Raw genomic sequence first — 16,361 nt, 5'->3', positions numbered from 1 at the left:
TAAAGAACAGCCCAGCAAGGGGCCGTTGGTGAAGGGAGAGTCACAGTCTGGTGAAGCCTGATTGTTTACCCCAAAATTCGCCTCTCCTACTCCACCTCAGACCGGCAGAAATATTTCCCCCCTACTTCCTGTTGCCCTTGGGAAAGTTGCTGTTACCATAGAAAAGGCTTCTCCGTGTGTAACCTATGCATTCCTTTCTAGGGACAGACAAAAGCAGCATTGTGAGGGAATTACACAGCGCCTCACCTCTAGACCATTAGCATGCTTGGTTTTAAGCCATATTTTTCTTGATTTTGAAGTTAAACCACTTATCGATTGTTTCGTCTCATTGCTACATCTTCCTGAAGTGCAGGTGAGAAACATTCTTTAATGATCATTACCAAGGGACCAAAAATGTCGATTTATCTTAAGGTGGATTCAAACACAGACCTCTCACCTCCCAGCCTTGTGCTGTGGAACTTACTTCCATTCTTAATTTTGTGATTTTTACACATATCCTGAAAAAAAAAAAGTGGTTTCCATGGAAACTGGGGAGTTAGTGACTTGGTAACTTTAACAGAAGTGTGTTCTTGCTGTTGCCAAAGCTGGAATAACAATCGTGTGTTTACCAGGGGAGTACAGAACTTTCTAACATAAAGTTGGCTGTGTTTTCTTGCCAGGTGTTCCATAACTCTTCAAATGTATTCCCAATATAGAAACAATATTTTCTATAGTTAAGACAAAGGAAAAATTTGACATAGCAGTATGGTGCTTAGTGAAAAAATTAAATTAGGACTTGATTTATATTACCTTATGTGTCTGTATCTTTCCTTTCCCTTCTGTCCAAGGGTTCAAAAGGGCATTCATGAAGGTCTTGGGTTCCCTTTCCTTTTTAATTAAACATTGAAAGGATTCGCTACACAGAATTTTGAGAGCAGAGTAAAGTGTTAAGAAGTTGAGAAAAGCAATAAACTTATTATCCTGACTCGATTTTAGTTAATAATTTGATCTATGTTCTTCCAGAATATTTTCTTAAGCATTTTTTTTTCCTGCACAGCTGACATCATTAAAGACTTTTATTGCAACTGTGAAAGGAATTGCAGATGCCTTGCTGTGTGACTGAAGTATATGAATAAATCTGCTTTGTTCACTATTTCTTTATCTTTATTCTTCAGCACTAGGATTTCTCCAAGCCATCTGTCATTCAGAATTTCTTAATAATATGCTCTCAATTTTACTATAAGATGTTTGTTTCCAATTTGATAAGTAGGGTTTTTGTAATTTTAGGTATTTTATTCGATTAAAAACTTCTTATTTGATTGATAAATACTTGCTATGGGGAAGAAACAAAGCAATACTTTTGGTGTCATAGTGTCAGAGTCTGGATTTATCTGAAAAACACTCTCTGCTGACAGGTGAGTGTTACGGGGTTTACAGTGCCGGGAGGGCATAAGAGATGATGAGAAGAGACTCCCATGGCTGAGGCTGGGTGTGCCCTTGGCTGTGTCTTATGGGGTTGGCTTATGAGATTGTGTCTTATGAGGTGATCGGCCTGAGGGAGTATACAACTGGAAATTGTAAGAAACTAGAAAATGTTGCAGTTAGAAAAAGAGTTTTGTAGTCAACATAAGCTTCCATCAAAATGTACTCCTTAAAAGAAGGCTAGCAATAACCTTTCTCTCGTGGCATTTACTGAGTGCTTATGGTTATGTCAGGCACATGCATTTGTTATCTTATGAAATCTTCTCAACAGTTCTATAAATTAAATAGTGTTATTCCCCCCATTTTAGCAATGAAGAAACTGAGTTATAGAGAAAGTAATTAACTTGCCCAAAGTTAATAGTTAGTTAGTAGTGAAGTCAGCTTTTGAATGCTGGCAATCTGGCTTGAGAGCCCACTTAGTTAACAATGTTTTACTGTGACCCATCTGAAAGATTCAGATCCGAAAACCTTCTCAAGATTATAAGTGTTGTTATCAGTCTTCTCTGAAAAAAAAAAACACCAATTACCAAATGTCAAATATAGAGAGCTTTTGTCAATATTTATGTTTAAATCTCTGACAAAATGTAAATTCAAAAAATTTTAAATTAAACTCATTACCTTTTCTCTTTTGAAATGAACCAAAAATATTGCTGGGTGTCTTCAGTGGAAAATTAAGCAGTTGTAGAAATACGCCATAACTGGTATCTGATTTTATAGGTACTTTTTCTTGATTTTGAGCTATTTTATAATTCTTATAAATTATGGATAACTGATAGCAATGCAGATTATTGCTGTCCAAAATCATGCAAATGAATCTTATCTGGCATAAGTGCAATTGATTTCTCTCTATTTCCCCTTGAATAAGCCAGTTTTGCAACTATTTGTAAATTAATCTTAGCATACTTAATCTTCATATATGTGTGATTCTTTAATTCACACTTTAATCAATTGTAACATCTATGACTCCCTTGTTTAATTAATGAGTTACATAAAATTTTGGCAGGTGTCCATTTTATGGTTGTATGTGAGTCATGACTATATCACCTTTTAAAACCTCAAAGTTTCTTTTCCTCTTTTACTCCATCAGTCTCCATATCCTATACATCATATCTCAAATATATATTATATATATATATTTTTTTTTTGATTCACTTTAGAGGTGGGGGAGAGAGAGAGATAGAGAGAGATAGAGAGAAAGGGGAGGAGCAGAAAGCATCAACTTCCATATGTGCCTTGACCAGGTAAGCCAGGGGTTTTGAACAGGCGACCTCTGCGTTCCAGGTCGTCACTTTATCGACTGAGCCACCACAGGTCAGGCTCAAATATATATTAAACCTGCCTTTTCTGTTATGTTAGCTGGGTCCTTGTCATCTTATCAATACACTGTATCAAGTCTAATTGCTACATAAATATTTGCTGAATAAATGCATGAGTACACAGATTTAGGATTGGGATTATAATTATTATTGTCAATAATTGGAACAGCTGGATTAGAAATAGCAACAGATACCAGGGCTGTATAAAAGCTGCTCTTTCAAAAAAAAAAAAAGCTGCTCTTTCAAAAATGTTTCTGAAGTATGACTTTATTGATACTTCTTTTTCTGAGAAAATATTTTAGTACAATATGTACATTCCTCAATAATAATTGCTCTTGCATCCCAAATTCAACTGGTTTTGCAGTGGTTTGATGCCTGGTTACATCTCTTCTTCCTTCTCTTCCATTTCTTAGGCATAGCTGGGTGACACTGAATAGTCTGTTTATCACCTAGACCTTCTACTACTGGGATAGTCAAATTAACAGTAATACCTTCAATTGTTTATTTTAGTTTATTTTATTTTTAGTCTCTATCATAAGATTGGGTTTGACTGGTGGCAGTGGAGGCTGGAGAAAAGGCATCATCAACATAGAAAACTCTCCTTTGCTATTCAGAACAGTCGATGCTTTAAGCTCCTCTTCCTCTAAAGCAGGGGTCCCCAAACTACGGCCCGCGGGCCACATGCGGCCCCCTGAGGCCATTTATCCGGCCCCCGCGGCACTTCCGGAAGGGGCACCTCTTTCATTGGTGGTCAGTGAGAGGAGCATAGTTCCCATTGAAATACTGGTCAGTTTGTTGATTTAAATTTACTTGTTCTTTATTTTAAATATTGTATTTGTTCCCATTTTGTGTTTTGTTTTTTTTTACTTTAAAATAAGATATGTGCAGTGTGCTTAGGGATTTGTTCATAGTTTTTTTTTTTTTTTATAGTCCAGCCCTCCAATGGTCTGAGGGACAGTGAACTGGCCCCCTGTGTAAAAAGTTTGGGGACCCCTGCAGAATACTCCTCAAAATGTCCTTTGTCCAAAGTTGTTTTTCATTGTTGTTGTTTTTGTTGTTGTTGTTGCTGTTTTCCAGGTATTTCCTCTGGTAGGTGTCAACTTCAATGTTCATTCCTGTGTATTCTTGTGGTAACAGAAGCAGCGTAAATTGTAGCCCAGAATTCCCCCACACAATCTGAATATACTAATTTAAAAGTGAAAAAAAATGCCCTATGACAAGCTTCGAACCTCAGGATAACTTGAATCACTGTTTGGAATCTAGAAGTCACATGCAAGGACAGGCAGATAAAGAGGTTTTCACAAATAAATTCTGAAGCAGTAGGAATGCCCAGCAATTACCTACAATGGTACCCAAAGTATCCTCAAAGATCCCTGTTTCCTGAGTTTCTTTGACTGCATACACAAAATGATTAAAAACCATACTGTTTGAAAGGCTCAGAAGCCATTCCAGTACTTGCCCAGAGTGCCATAAAGAATTGGTGGCGTTAACATTCTTGAAAGTCCCAGGTATACTGAATTTGCCATTTGTTTAAGGCAAACTTGCCATTTGTTTAAGGAGACCAACTTTTTTACAATGAAAAGGAAGACAAAAATAAATTGAAGAAAACAATATCGTAAATAAAAAAAACACATTTTATTCATTGAAACAATAATATGATAAATGCATAATAAAAACATTTGTAATATATATATATATTTTTTGTATTTTTCCGAAGTTGGAAACGGGTGGTGGGGGGCAGCCAGACAGACTCCCGCATGTGCTGGACCGGGATCCACCCAGCATGCCCACCAGGGGGCGATGCTCTGCCCATTGGGGGAGTCGCTCTGCCACAATCAGAGCCCTTCTAGTGCCTGGGGCAGAGGCCACAGAGCCATCCTCAGCGCCCGGGCCAACTTTGCTCCAATGGAGCCTTGGCTGCGGGAGGGGAAGAGAGAGACAGAGAGGAAGGAGAGGGGGAGGGGTGGAGAAGCAGATGGGTGCTTCTCCTGTGTGCCCTCACCGGGAATCAAACCCAGGTCTCCTGCACGCCAGGCTGACACTCTACCACTGAGCCAACTGGCCAGGGCCGTAATATTTTATATTTTAATTATGCTTATATGCCTATTACTTTTTAATTAGAGTTGTAAGAAAAAATACTCATTTAGATACAAATACGTCACATCACATGCAATGGATCAACTCTGCATCGATCGAATATGGACATTTACAGATTAGTCTTCCAATATCAAAAAGGAGGACATTTTTTGAGGGAAGACAGAACTTACAAAAGAAGGACTGTCCTCCCTAAAGGAGGATGTTGGTCACCTTAGTTTAAAGCAATTTTTTTTTTCACTGATGAAGCAAAAGCAGTATTTTGAGGCTGTTTCTAAAGATATTTCCATAAGTAAAGTAATTGCTGTGGGGTGTAGTAATTATTTTTAAATACATGGGTTACACATTATATTTTCTCTCTTTTTTTTTTTTTTTTTTACAGAGACAGAGAAAGAGTCAGAGAGAGGGATAGATAGGGACAGACAGACAGGAATGGAGAGAAATGAGAAGCATCAATCATTAGTTTTTCATTGTCACACTTTAGTTGTTCATTGATTGCTTTCTAATATGTGCCTTGACTGTGGGGCTACAGCAGACTGAGTAACCCCTTGCTCAAGCCAGCGATCTTGGGTCCAAGCTGGTGAGCTTTGCTCAAACCAGATGAGCCTGTGCTCAAGCTGGTGACCTTGGGGTCTCAAACCTGGGTCCTCTGCATCCCAATCCAATGCTCTATCCACTGTGCCACTGCCTGGTCAGGCTATATTTTCTCATTTTTAACATATTTTTTTGAAGTCCTTCTGTTGGAACTATTTAAGAGCATAGCTTCTGCTCTGGTGAACAATATTTTTTATTTTCTAATGCCCAAATAAGAAAAAATGCCTGATTCATAGTATGACCAAATTGATAAAACCGATCAATGACAGTAACAATATCGAAATTGAGGAGACTAATTTTCTGTGATGAGTAATACATATAACTCTTTCATAACAATTTTATCATTGTTTTTCCCCTTGGATAAGATTATATTGTGGACAATGAAGGCATTGGCAAATCTCTTGAACCTGTCAATTTATTTTGTACAATATACAATCTCAGAAAATTTTATATGAACATTTTTCTACAGAATATTCTTTTTTTATTTAACAATTCTTCCCATGAATTCTTTATAATAGTGATGAGATAATTCAGAAATATAAACTATATCAAAACAACCTAAAATATTTCTGGACTCTCTGTTTTTATAAACAAAATGTGTAAATAGTTGTGATTTTTTAAGGCATCTTTGAGAAACTGCAAAGATAATTTTAATTTTAAAAGACATGTTGGTTGACCAGGCGGTGACACAGTGGATAGAGTGTCGGACTGGGATGCAGAGGACCCAGGTTCGAGACCCCAAAGTTGCCAGCTCAATTGAGCGCAGGTTCATCTGGTTTGAACAAAGCTCATCAGCTTGGACCCAAGGTTGCTGTTTTGAGCAAGGGGTTACTCGGTCTGCTGTAGCCCCACGGTCAAGGCACATATGAGAAAGCAATCAATGAAAAACTAAAGTCCCACAACGAAAAACTGAGGATTGATGTTTCTCATCTCTCTCCGTTCCTGTCTGTCTGTTCCTATCTAACCCTCTCTCTGATTCTCTCTCTGTCTCTGTAAAAATAAAATAAAATAAAATAAAACAAAATAAAATAAAAACATGTTTTAAAAGACATCTAGTGCTCTTTTTGGCAGCACATATGCTAAGATTGGAATTATACAGAGAAGATTAGCAGGGCCCTACACAAGTATGACATGTAATTTGTAAAGAGTTCCATGTGTTTTCAGCAAATGATGTTGTGAAAATTGAATATTCACATGCAAAAGCATAAAGTTGGACTTTTACCATACACCATATATAGAAGATCAACTTAAAGTGAATTACAGACCTAAACATTAGTGCTAAAATTGTAAAACTCTTTAAAGAAAACATATAAGAAAAAACTTTGTAACATTGGATTTGATGATTTCTTGAATTGAATAGCAAAGGCATAGGGAACAAATGATGAAAAAAAAAGGTAAATTGGACTACATCAAGTTTTTGTGACTCAAAGATACTATCAACAGAGTGGAAAGGATACCAATAGAATGGGAATAAATATTTGCAAATCATATATCTGATTAGGAGTTAATATCCAGAATGTATGAAGAACTCTTACTACTCAATGAAAAGATAAACAACCAGATTTAAAATGGGCAAAAGATTTGAAAAACTAACTCTCCAAGGAAGATATACAGCTGGGCGATACACACACACATAAGCGTTCAAATCTCTAATCATTAGAGAAATGTAAATCAAAACCACAACGAGGTGTCATTTCACAAGCATTAGGAAAGTTTTGATCGAAAAACAGAAAACGAGTATTGGCAAGAATGTAGAGAAATTGGAATGCTTGACATTGCTGGTGCAAATATAAGATGGTGTAGCCATTGTGGAAACTGCTACGGCAGTTCTTTAAAAAAAATTAAATGTAGAACTACCATGTGCTCCAGCAATTCTGGGTATATACTCCAAAGATTTGAAAGCAGGTTCTCCAAGAGATATTTCTACACCTATGTTCAGCATTATTCATAATGGCCAGAGTGTGAAAGCAATTTCAGGGTCCACCATAGGATTAGTGCATAAACCAAATGTAGTCTGTACATACAATGGAACATTAGTCAGCCTTATAAAGGAAGAAAATTCTGATATGTGCTACAACGTGGATAAAACGTGAAGACAAGTTTTATTACAAGTGAGAGAAACCAGTTCCAATAGGACAACTACTATATGATTTCAGTTACATGAGTTTTCTAATATAGTTGAAGTCATAGAAAGTAGAATTGTGGTTTCCAGGGGTACGTAGAAGGAAGAATGGGAAGATAATAGTTTAATGGGCGTGAAGTTTCAGTTAGGGAAGATGAAAAGTTCTGGATATGTATAGTGGTGATGGTTGCACAATTATGTGAATGAGCTTATTGTACTTAGTGCCACAGAACAGTACACTTTAAAATTATTAAGGTGGTGGCCCTGGCCAGGTGGCTCAGCAGTAGAATGTTGGCCCAGCGTGTGAAAGTCCTGGGTTCGATTCCAGTCAGGGCACACAGGAGAAGCACCCATCTGCTTCTCTACCCTTCCCCCTTTCCTTCTTATTTATCTCTCTCCCCCCCTCCCGCAGCCAAGGCTCCATTGGAGCAAAGTTAGCCTGGGCACTAAAGACGGCTCCATGGGTTCTGCCTCAGGCGCTAGAATGGCTCCGGCCGCAATGGAGCAATGCCCCAGATGGGCAGAGCATTGCCCCCAGGTGGGCATGCTGGATGGATCCCAGTTGGGTGCATGCGAGAGTCTATTTGACTGCCTCCCGGCTTCTAACTTCGGAAAAATACAATAATAATAATAAATAATATAAAATAAAATTATTAAGGTGGCAAATTTCATGTTATGTATGTTTTACCACAATAAAAACATGAAAAAAGCATTCTAAAATTTTCATTTTTCTGAATTTAGGATCTGATATTGAGGAAGTAAAATAAAGAATTATCAGAAAAGATTTGGTCATTTGAGGAGCACAATTACCTGTGAACAATAACCTAACTTGTCATATATTAAAGTGACAGTATATTTTATGATAAAAATAAAAGAAAATAACAAAATTGCAAAAATGTTAGCTGTTCTTAAGAGATGAACTTTTAAAAAAATAATTAAGAACATAAATTCAGCAGAACAAAAAGTCTTTGTATCTGGTGATACACAGAATTTCTGCTAAACTTTCAGCTTAAATGGGAGGTAAAAAAAGTCTTATTTTCCATGTTAAAAGTAGACTAAATATTTCAAAATTAATTTATATTTTTGCAGAGAAAATTAAATTCCAGTATTACATTAATTTAGTCTTTGAAACTAAAAGATATTAACCTATCTTTATAAATAAGCACATCAAAAAACCCCTAAATATTTACATTACACATAAAGAAACATTTAAAAATATTGATCTAATGTTCTACCATAGGAACTATAATACAAAAATTAAATCCAAAGTAAAAGAAACAATAAAAATCAGAAGAGAAATCAATGAAATCGAAAACAACCAAGTAATAGAGAAAATTAATAAAGCAAACATTTATTCTTTGAAAATATGGATACAATTAATAAGTCCCTGAATAGGAGACTAGCTGTTTGTTTTCTTCTGAGACATGAGCACACTTACCAAAGAAAATGAAATATCTCAGCATTCTAGATAATATTATTTTTTACCCTGAATATCACTAGAACAACTATGGATACCAGTTTAATAACAGCATTAGGTAAGATTTTGAAGTATGAACAGTGAAGGAAGGGAGGAATATTCTCAGTTATCCATGCAAAGACATCAAATTATGAACAAGCATGTTAAGGTCACAGTTTATGAAAATTATTCAAAACTTGGAAATAAAGCCAAGAGAGTGCAGTATATATTTTCAGTGTGATACTGGATAATTATTTAATAAAAACCTCTGAGGATTACTTAACTCTTTCAGAGAATTAAACTGGCACTTTTACCTGTGTTTTACCATTCTCTTTACCACTTGATTAGAGCCCAAACATTGTGAAAATCAGGTCATCTTGTGGGATAGAAAATTAACTTCTAGAATTATGTTCGAGTTTTTGTCTGTTTATTAGATACAAAAACCTTTTTGTATCTAACCTAGCAAACTTATTTTAACATTACTTGATGCTCATAAATAGGTCCTCAAAATGGTGTTTGAATTAGCTTTATCTTATTTGCTAATGTTAGGAGACAGTTTCCCATAAGTCCCTCACATGTCTGTGTATCTTATGAGCGGAGATACTAAATGCCTTTGTTCCAAATTATCTTCTTGGGAGTGTTTGTGTAGCCAACAGCCTTGGGGAATACAGTATTTCATTCCACAGTAAAATTCAAGTTTGCTTAAATCCTTGGAAGATCAAGATAGATCTCCCTGCTTAGGGTAGAGAGGCTGGTGGTCAGGCATGCTTAGTGTGCATAACCTAAACTCTGAGTCCCGTCTCCTACCACCCACTGCATGTGCAGATGTCACCTGTCCTCCCTTATATCTCTGTGTGGAAATTGTGGTTTGCAGAATTGGCATGAAAGATGCTCTTGCTGCCTGCTGCGCCATGAGCGATACATTTAAAAACAAATTATTATTTTTTTTTGCCTCTGACCCAGGTATCTTATGTCTTCTGCCAGCATCCATGAGTTCATGACAGGTAATTTTTTAGCTTGCAGGTAGGGTAAAATCTTTTATCCTTCACAGTTTTTGACAGGTTCTTCATTAACTAAAAAATTGGGCAAAACGTTTGACTTGGGCTCATTCTATACCTATGAAAGAGCTATGTGTCAATTTCTTGAAAACTGTACTTGAACATGTTGGGAGGCCATTCAGTGAGACACTCGGTGGACGTGCCTGCTAGATTAAAACAAAGGGCATTGTGCAAGGCGTGAGATTTACTGTGCTGTTAAGCCAAGCCTGTCTCTTCTTGGTTCATATAGTGATTTCCAATACACCATGGAAATTTACCTTTGCTGACTGATTGTTTCTCCAGTTTTCTCCCTTTGTTTTTTTCTGTCCTAATTTTTGTTTTCTTTCTTGGTTCTTGGTCAATTTTATTCATTGGTCTATGTTTTGTCTGAGTATTTGGACTATGTCACTTTCTACAACCAAGAACATGGATGAATGTTCTAGTTGTGTGGTCTCGACAGCATAATCAGTTGAGCACCTTGTGTGTACAAGAACTTGATCTGTGTGTGGCTAACTGATTACAATAATGACTGGTAATCTATTTGTATGGTCTTTTCTTTTAGTAATCTCTGTAAAGGTGATGGAAATCTCCTCTTTGTTAGATAAGAGGCAGTATAGAATCTGAATTGTTTTTTCTGTTTGACTTTTTGTGAACACCTATCAATTAATGAAATATTTATCCATTGGAAAGGAGAATAGCCCTTTGATATCTGAACCATGGAGTTTTGTGTTCTGTGTTTACTTTTACCTGTGGCTGGTTTTTGTTTGTTTGTTTGTTTGGTGTGTGTGTGTGTGTGTGTGTGTGTGTGTGTGTGTGTTTGAGAAAAGTTTTTAGCCCTTTTTTGGGAGATTTCATATATTTTCCTATCTCCAGAGGGTATTACTAAATTGAGTTGTCAAGTCCTACAAAAGAAAAGAACTCTGTTCTAATTGGTTTATGCAACTTAACAGATTATAACATGAATCTATAATTCCAGAATTTCTAGAAATTAAAGATACTAAATTTGAACTAAGTTTGTAGAGAAAATTAATTCAGAAGCATATTTATATAGAATCTAAATTCACATTATCAAGATGAAAATCTTGGACAAATCAAACTGGATTCATAATTTTGGTTTAAACCGGGATTTCTCTATTTTGTCATTGTTGACACTTTGGGTCAGAAAATAAAAATTCAAAAGATTAAACGTTTTCAAAAGACATTTCTCATTACATTTTCATTTAAACACATCTTTATTTTTTAATTTTAAAAATTTAAGGGAACAAAGATAACTTATTGGATCCATGGATCTTTGCAGGAAATCTTAAACTTTTAACACATGAAAAACTCAGTTTGGGCTAACAAAAAGTTTTTGCTAAAAATTTTTACATGTTGATAAAATTAGTAAAAACACATAGTGTTGATTTTAAGGTACTATTATATTACTCTAATTTGCCCACAGAATTCTCTATTTAAGAAGACAATATTTTGAAATATTTTTTGGTTTTCAAATATAAATAAGTCTGTAATAAAATATCAAAAATTGTAAAGACTGTGTAATTTTGCCAAAAGTTCTCAGTATTAAGTTTTTCTTTCAAATAGGAACCACATACATTATAGAATCTCACAGTTAACCTTTCTTTCAAGTTTCACTCTTGGCAAGGGAAATGTACCAAAGAAGTACAATGTAATATTTCCTTTGTCTCTTTTTTATATTGGAAATTCTTGACTTTATATCTGCACTAGATCTTTCTAGAGTTTACACATAATGATATAACAATGTTCATTAACAAATTAATTTCCAAATTTTTAAAGAGAAGAGAAAAGAAAAGAAAAGGAAGGGGGGAAGGAGATGCAAGAGAAAGGCAGCTAAAGACAAATATAAAATGATGATTGTAAAAGGCCAATTGCCTAAATTTGAAAGGGGAGAATTTCAATGAAAGAAAGCCTATTTTTACACATATACATACTGGAGGAGAAACATTTCAGTTTATTTCACCAATATGTCAAGCCTTTTACAATTCCATCAAACCTTATGATTAAAAAATTAGTACTTAGTACTCACCAAAGTAGGAAAATTTGAGGGGTGATCTCATGAAAAAAAAGTAATCTTTCACACTTGGTGAGGTGGCTCAGTGGATAAAGCACCTTCCTGGCACACCAAGGTGAAGGTTCGATGCCTGGTCAGGGCACATAGGAGAAGCAATCAATGAATACATGACTGAGTGGAACAATGAGTTGATGCTTCTCTCTCTCTTTCTCTCTCTCTCTCCCAAATCAATGGGAAAAATTATTTTTTTTTAAAAAAAATATAATCTCTCATTTGGACACACTAGTCAGAGAATCTCTTCCCAAGTTTTTCCTCCCACTTGGTCTAATTTGCCCCTTAAATGATTCATCTTTTTCATTTCAGAAATAGCCCGAAGTGGCCAGAGTAATTCTAAATACTCCTTAGTAAAGCGAGGTCAGTTAGAGAAATAGGGACATGAGCAAAAGTATGTGGCACACACATGGGGTGAAAACTGAAACACTTGGTAACAATCAGCCCAGTCGACAAGTCTCACAGCTTTGAGATTTCCAGCTCCAAGCAAAAGAAACTAAATGAAGTAATTATCAAAGAAACAAAGGCAAGACTGAGAAAAGGTCTTATTAGGTTTGGATAGGTTTCCCAAGGCAAAATTGGTGCAATAAAGATGCTGGTCTGATGAGACCTGAATTTGTCAGTCCTTGTGGATGGATTGTGAGATAAACTATTGAACCTGTGCTAATGTTGTTTTCCCCTGCTTTCTACTATGGACTCCCAATAAAAAAGTGGTAAGAACAGAAAAAGAACCCAATCACTGTGTGATTAGTACCAAGCCAGGTTTCCCTCCAACTATCTCACCTGCCGCAGTGGGAGGGACCCAGACAGGAGACTCAGGAAGCCTCAAGGGTCTCTGTGATTTCACAGCTGGGCTTTGAGCCCTGTCAACCAGGCAGTCTTGAACAGATCTTGTGGCCTCCAGGATTGTCATTGTCAATTTCCAAAAAAAAAAAAAATGTTGATCAAGCTAACAGAAGTTTACTAGACTTACTGTAATAAGAGTGAACATCAACTTGGAAATCTTAGTACTGTCTCCAAAGGGAAGTGTGAAGAATGAATATTTTGTAAGGTTTAGGGGACTGGGCTTATGAGGTTTAAAGAAAGTCTTTCCTGGCAGGTAACTGATTGTAATAGGATTAATGGGCACAGCAAGGTGTTTTGATGAATAAAATGTTGTAGGAAAAGCAAGTTGTTTGCCCAAGCCATCTATCTATTTTTCCAAATAAGGGAGTTGATTATTCAAATGAGCAAAGTGTTTGCGTGGAGAAAATTGGTTCCCTGAACAAGTAGTGAAATTTACTGATTTATAGTCTTATCTCCCTGGGGGAAAGCCCTCTGGAACAAACAGCTGTGTTCTGATGGCACAGGTGACCTGAGTGCTCTATTCTGCGCCCGTTATTCCAGCTTGTCCAGTGATGAGCCGGGAAAGGTCTAATTGCCTTAAGGTGATTTCCCAGGTAAAAACCAGTTCAGAATTATTAGAGAAAAAATTTCCTTCTGTGTCCTTAAAATATACTCTTCCTTTCGAACAGTATTGTCCTTTTATTGATCTGGTAATATTTCTGTTTTCTTGCAAAAGAATAAATTAGCATTAATAGAAGTTTTGCCAAGGTTTGGCTCTCAGATTCTTTCAGGCTTCTGGGGCAACACTTCCTTGACCTGGTCTTACCCATATGGAGTGAGATTTCCTCAAACTTCTAGGGTTAGAAACAATTGCTTTTGCCTTGATAATGTGCAGTTATTTCCAGCAAAATTTAAAAAATGAAGAGCTTGCCTTTCTGATACTTTTGTGAAGCAAACAAGGTGGACATTTTTCTTTTTACATGACTGGTCAAATAACAAATTAGATTAAAGATGACAGAATCACTGTGGTCACTTGGTAACATGAGCTATCTCCATATTTTAGACTACAGCAAAAATGCCTTTGTCAATAGTAATGCGGTGGAGCATTTGGAATGGAAGCCTGAAATATATATTTTACAGCTCGCATTTGTTGAAACAGAGAAACTAAAACCTAAATTTGACTCATTGGTTTTAAAAACATTTCTATAACTCACCCCAAAGAGCTTTGTAATTTGGAAAACCGAATTAAGAGGCAGACATAAGTAATGCAGATACATAATGAAAATGATCATAGTGCACGTACAAGCATCAGCAGGAAGATCTTAATAGTCAAGATTGCGAAACTCAAGACAAAGCCAGAGGGATGCCTGGAACTTAATTAGGTTTATTCTAATATTTATAAAAATTGTAGTCCTAGAAGACAAAAGAACATGAATACAATGCATGATATGGTCAAGTCCAAAGGTTTTTGAATGTAGACAGGAAGATATTCAAATATCTTAGGAGACAAAGAAGTAGAAAGCTAGCTAAGATGAAGGAGTAAGTGGCACTACCCTTGGTGCGGGCTGCCCATGTCTTTAAGAAGACAAAGACAAACATTTCCTAATTAATGACAATAAGCTGTTCCCGACAATCAGCACTTAGCCAAACGATTGTTAGCAGAAGTCTATGTCAATTATTTTAAGTCACAAAGCTTTTCATAATTAATACTGTGGGGGCTAAAAAAGTACTTTTACTTTACTCCCATTCTTCTAGTTGGGCTAATAATCAAGTTAATAACACGAGAAAAGAAAATTTTAACACATGCCCATGGGGAATTTACGTAGCATGAAAATTCCTAAGACAGTGAGGTAAATTTGGTATATGTATCATTTATTTTGAACAGAGGAGAAAAGGTGGTTAGAAGTCTGAGATTTCAAAAGAGGCAGGCAATTTTCAGGTAGTTGAGGAAGAGCGGAATAGCCATGGCAGGTGAATTTTTGTTAGGCAACCCAGAAACCCATGAGACACAGGTGTAAACAAGCCCCTGCTTGATTCCTTACCATCCACCATACTCAATTCAAAGTAGGCTCCTAAGATGGACATCCTAAGGCAGGGGTCCCCAAACTTTTTACACAGGGGGCCAGTTCACTGTCCCTCAGACCGTTGGAGGGCCAGACTATAAAAAAACTATGAACAAATCCCTATGCACACTGCACATATCTTATTTTAAAGTAAAAAAACCAAAATAGAACAAAGACAATATTTAAAATAAAGAACAAGTAAATTTAAATCAACAAACTGACCAGTATTTCAGTGGGAACTATGCTCCTCTCACTGACCACCAATGAAAGAGGTGCCCCTTGCGGAAGTGTGGCGGGGGCCAGATAAATGGTCTCAGGGGGCCGCATGCAGCCCGCGGGCCGTAGTTTGGGGACCCCTGTCCTAAGGTGTCCTTCCTGAAGTAGCTCTTTCCTCGGAAACTCTTAGGCAGGAAAGAAGAGAGGGTCAAAGGTAATTCCTTCTGAGTCTTTGTTTCTTAAAAGCCAGCTTAAAATCAATATCCTAAAAGGGTGGCAAAATTTTGGTTCCCTTCACTATCAATTCAATGCCTCCAAACAATTTCTTAAACTACAGAAAACAGTTGCATATGAGTAACAGGCTCTACTGTTGGGATGTGATATTATTAAAACTAAATGTTGTACTGTATGCAGTAGTACTGCAATGACTCTCTGTACTCTACGGACATCATAAGAGTCACATCTCTTTTATTGACGTTATAGTATGCTTGTCAAGGCTTCTACATTGATTCTGTCATTTTGTCAATTATATTTGGATCACGACTTGAGAAATTTCCTTTTCATCATTCTGGTAAAAAATATTGCATTGAGCTTTTGGGACATAAATATACATTTTCCCTATATAAACACCAGCCTAAAATATTGTTTTGAGAAATAAATGTTTTATGATGTTAGAGGTATTAAAATCCCAGAGGCATCCTGGTGGGAAATTTTAACTTAGGAGAGATTCAGCAGTTTATGCCTATATTAGAACATTTATAACTTATTTGTAACTTGAATTCATGAACATGAACTATGTGAAACTCTTCTCCATCCCCTCTTTAGAAGTAGAATGATTATATTCAGCTGACCATTCAGCACCCCGAGATTGCAGACAAATTGGGCCATGGTTCTAGCATGGCCCAATTTGTCTGCAACCTCGGGGAGAGAGGAAGGGCCCCAGGCTGGTATGCACAGCTGTGATTTACCTAAAGCTTCAATTGGCCACATTTTGGTTCTGTGCTAAGGTTGAGTTGATTCTTCCAACACATGCTGAGATCCCTACAGCTATTCAGAGCTTGAAAAAAATAGTCAATAGTGCTCAAACCAGGAGCTTC

The 16,361-nt window shown here is 36.5% G+C and overlaps 1 non-coding gene across 1 annotated transcript; it reads left to right on the top strand.

The window, feature by feature from the left end:
- Positions 1-6,520: 6,520 nt before the first annotated feature.
- LOC136384321 (U6 spliceosomal RNA) lies at positions 6,521-6,625 on the top strand. The gene has a single exon (XR_010747594.1). It is a non-coding gene; the product is annotated as a U6 spliceosomal RNA (small nuclear RNA).
- The last annotated feature ends 9,736 nt before the right edge of the window (positions 6,626-16,361 follow it).

Source organism: Saccopteryx leptura, chromosome 12 (assembly GCF_036850995.1).
Source record: "Saccopteryx leptura isolate mSacLep1 chromosome 12, mSacLep1_pri_phased_curated, whole genome shotgun sequence".
Lineage (NCBI taxonomy): Eukaryota > Metazoa > Chordata > Mammalia > Chiroptera > Emballonuridae > Saccopteryx > Saccopteryx leptura.
This window is presented reverse-complemented; position numbering and strand designations above follow the sequence as displayed.